This window comes from Volvox carteri (genome assembly GCF_000143455.1).
Source record: "Volvox carteri f. nagariensis unplaced genomic scaffold VOLCAscaffold_83, whole genome shotgun sequence".
NCBI lineage: Eukaryota > Viridiplantae > Chlorophyta > Chlorophyceae > Chlamydomonadales > Volvocaceae > Volvox > Volvox carteri.
The window spans coordinates 279,851-284,443 of record NW_003307626.1 but is presented as its reverse complement, the minus strand read 5'-3'; positions in this window follow the sequence as shown (position 1 = coordinate 284,443).

Below are 4,593 nucleotides of genomic sequence, written 5' to 3'. Positions count from 1 at the left end.
GTAAAGACCGGCAGCAACAGCAGCAGCGGCAACCCATTCCCCACCTTTAACCCTCCTCTACCACACACACACACACATCCCGCCCCCTAGCGCCTCCCCTTCCCCATGCCCTTCATCGCTTAAGAGGGCTCACTGGGGCCACTTTCGGACTTTAGCCGCCTTCTGGCAGTCAGGCAGCTCATTGCTGAATGCCTTGCATTTAGGATTCTCCCAGCCCAGCCCCCCCTCCTCTCTCCCCCAGCCCAGCCCCTCCGAGAGCCCCCCTCCTTACGTGGCCACCCCCACGAAGGCGTTCTCCACCTCCCCGAAGTCCACCCTGTCCGCGAAGTGGGGCTTCACATCCTTGGCCAGCGCCCCCCCCAGCCCCTCCGTTGTGTCGCGACAGAACTCCGCGGTGGCCAGCAGGCAACACACCACACGCTCGTCCTCCTCGCTCAGGCGGACATACCTACACATCGGGAGGACGAGCGGGCGGGGGGACGGGTAGATGGGGTAGTGAGAGGGGGGGATCTCCCGACATGAAACGGGTGAGTGTGCGGGCGCGACAGGACAACCCCGCATCCCGTCCCCCCCCCCAACACACACATATACACATACGTACGTGTACATACACGCCCATTTCCCCGAGCCCCCTCTCTCTCCAGACATCCCCCACACCTCCGTACAAAACCCCTCTATGCCACCCACCTTATGTCCCTTACCACTAGGTCACATCCACCCTCCCTTTCCCCCTCCCCTCCCCCTCCCTTCCCCCTCCCCGCCTCCTCTCCCCTCCCCTCCCCTCACCAGTGAGTGGAGCCCCCGACCACCGCGGGGTTGGCGCTGGTGCCCCCCGCCGCCGTCTTGGGCAGTCGCCGCATCAGCTCCGCCGCGTACCCGGACAGCACGCGGCGGAAGAGCTGCGCCAGCGCCACCAGGGTGGGGCCGCGACTCACGTTCTTAGAGCAGCGAGTCAGGGAAGCGCGGATCCGGAAGAAGATCTTGTTGGCGCTCTGTGCGGGGCAGGAAGAGGGGGGGGAGGGGGATTAAGGGGCTTCAGGGGGCCCGGTGTCTCGGGGCTTGTATGGGGAGGGCGTGTGTGTATGTGTGTATATGTGTATGTATGCTGCAGGTGCACCAAAACAAACCGATATGTGTGTTTCTGTTAACTTGGGGGGTGAAGTACGGCAGCAGCACTAGGGTGGTTGTCCTTCGAGTCCCCCCATCATATACGCACATACACACCACCGCAATCACCCCCCTCTCCCCCCCAGTAGCAGCAGCGACAGCAGCTACCTGCAGCACCCGTGTCCCCCTGCCGGTGACGACCCCCTCCTCCTCGTCCGGCAGCCACCTCCGCTCCACCTCCTCCCGCACCGCCCCGTCAAGAGCCTCCAGAAGCTCCCGCTCCTCCTGGTCCACGTAGTACTGGACCAACACACCCTCGAACGCCTCAGATATCTGTATGTATGTATGTACGTATGTATGTCAGGCGGGGTGTAGACAAAGAGGATGAATTTTAGAGCAGTACGACAATGACCGAAATCAAGTGGTACACAGGAACAGGATGATCCTGAATCGAGGGGGGAAGGACCCCCGGGGGGAGGGGGTGCGGGGAAAGCTATGGGGGGTTAAACCTGGGTGGGGATGAGATACATGGACACGACCTACATACATACCTTCCTACTCTCCCTACCCGTGAGCCCCCCGGATAGGCAAGTGAAGGTCAGATGGGTGCTTCAAAAGAGTAGAGTGGAGGGGATGGAGGGAGGCGGGTATGTATGTATGTATGTATGTATGTATGTATGTATGTATGTATGTATGTATGTATGTATGTATGTATGTATGTATGTATGTATGTATGTGAGGGAGTGGAGGGGACGGGGTGGAAGGAGGAGACGCAGTAGCAGTCGCAGCTGAAGGGATGGAGGTGGAGTTGGAGGTGGAAGTGGGGGGAAGATTTTGTAAGACAACAACGGCGGGTATGTGTTTCACCGGCCCGGCAGGTTCCCCGCGACCCCCCTGCTCACACCCCGCACCTTCATGCCCCCCCGCCCGCTCCATCCCCAGCTCCCCTTCCACCCTCCCATTGACCCTCACCCTCGCCACCGCCGTCCCCGCCTGCTGCTGGTCCTTTGCCGCCCTGGCCGCCTGCTGCTCGGCCTTCATTCGCGCCCTGAACTTCTCCAGCCGCCTCCTCGCCTCACTCGCACTCATGGAGTCGGCGCCGCCACCGCCTCCCGGATCGGAATCATCGTCCTGAGCCAGTTAGGGGTATGTATGTATGTATGTATGTATGTATGTATTGCGGGTATGTGAATCCTATGATGCAAGAAACAGAAGGATCGACTTAATTGGTTGGGGGGTGGTGAGGGGAACAGTCAGTTGGTTGAGGATGTGGTTGAGAACAACAGCAACATAACGAACAACCGCTCCGCCCCCCTGGAGCAACAACACCCACGTGCGCCGCTGCCGGAGCCCCCAGCACACCCTCAAACTGCCGGAGCCGGGTAACACGGCAGAAGTCCCCCATCGCCCTAAACCCCCTAACCCCACCCCGAACTCTCTCTCTCACACACACACACACCCCTCTTTCTCACCCCGTCATCCGCTCCTCCTCCTGCTCCCTGCCGCCCCCCTCCCCCGCCAAACAGCGCCGCCATGTCCCGCTCGAATCTGTTGGTGGCCACCACCGCCTTGAGGAGCGGCCCCACGTCGCTCCGCAGCCCCGCCAGCGCCTCCTCGTCGGACAGGATGCGCTTCAGATGCGCCTTCGTGATCTTGCAGAACGTGAGGCATAACATCTGGAGGGGTGAGGGGGTGAGGGAGAGAGGGGTGAGGGTGAGCAAAGGAAACGCACGGACGTCACCTCAATGGTTGCTAAGATCCGGATGATGCCTCCTCCACCCCCCACCCTTACCCGCCCTTAGAACTCGTACAAACAAACCAACTAAAGCCCTTCACATGTGCCACCCGCCATACCGTTACCCTCTCCAACCACCACAACCACCTCTCTGTATGCACCTTCACCATCCTTCCCAGACCAGCCGCCCACGATATAGCTCCCCCGCCCTCCCCTCTTCCCACCTCCTTCCCCCTTCCCCGCCCCCGTAAAATCTCGCACCTGCGGCACCCTCCAATGCTGGGGGAACACCCCCCACACCTCCCGCTTCTCCTTCAGCCGCTCCCGGAACCAGCCGAACCGCTGCTCGAACTTGTCCAGCCGCGTGGCATGGGCGGCGGCGACTGCGGCACCGCGGTCGTCAGCCGCCGCGGTTGCACCCACCATCATGCCCACTGCGCCCCCAAACGCGGACTGGTAGATGCTCATCTCCCTGCTGCACAGCCAGTCCATGACCTGGTCCTGGACCTGGGCGGCAGGCCGGCAGGAAGCCCGTTGCGGGGGAGGGGGGAGGAGGGTAGGGAAGGAGGGAAAGGGAGAGGGGGGAGAGGGGACATCAAGTGCGGTGAGAAGTGAACATCTGCTACCATGCCGGAAGGCGTGTTCGGGAGGGGTCTGGAGAAACTGCCCCCCCTAGTGGGTGGGTGAGTCCTAGGCGGTCATGTGATGTCATCAACCCGTGGGGGGTTGACGGTTTCAGGGTGACGGTACTTACAAGCCCGCACATACCTCCTTCCCCAGCACATCCACCACCAGACATGCAGTCGCCAGCCGCTCCAGGTTCTCCGGGGGCATCTTGAGGCCGTCGTTGGCGGGGCCGCCGATCAGGATCTTGAAATCGTTCAGTACGGCATATTGCAACCTGGCCTCCACCGCCGCCAAACGGAGAGCAATAGAACGAACCTTGTGAGGGGTAGGGGGGTGTGAGGGGGTAAGGGTGTAAGGGGATTTACAGGGAGGCGAAGAAGGGGACCCCATACACACACAACCTTGCTATCTGCCCATAACCACCCCTAAACACACGTTCACAGACAGACAGACAGACAGACATGCAGACATGCAGACATGCTGACTTGGCCACACCCCCTCGTGCCTCTCCAAACAGGTCTATGTTCGCACGCGTTTTTCTTCCTCCACATGAACACACATTCCCCCGATGGCCCGCCTTTATCCGCCCCTGCCGTACCTTTGGTATTGCCTCGTACTGCTGGAAGCACTCCATGAGCTTGTGTGCGGCCTCTATGAGGTTAGCACACTTGCGGTACTGATCACGACGGTCGCACAACGCCTCAAGGTCTGTGTGGTATTATTATTATGATTATAATAATGGGGGGCAGAGGGGTTGTGGGTGTATGAGGTGCGGGTGGAGGGTGTGTGTGTTTGTGTGTACGACATCTCTGGCGCCAATTGCGCCTCTCGGCTCAGTTTATCAATATACATACATACCTACATAACATACATACAATGGGCCACCCGCCACCCCCCTTTTGTCCCCCCCAACCCCAACCCTCCAACCCCACACGCACCCGTAACTGCCGCCGTAAGCATGGCCAGGCGCCTCAGCGCGGTGATGGAGTTGGTGAGGTGCTTCTTGTCGTAATCCAGCTTCTTGATGTCTCGACAGACCTCCTGTACGGTGACCTCGCTCTCCTCGCTCTTGCGCTGAATGTCGCGAATCTTGGTGAACAGCTCCTCGATCTGGCCGTGAGCCA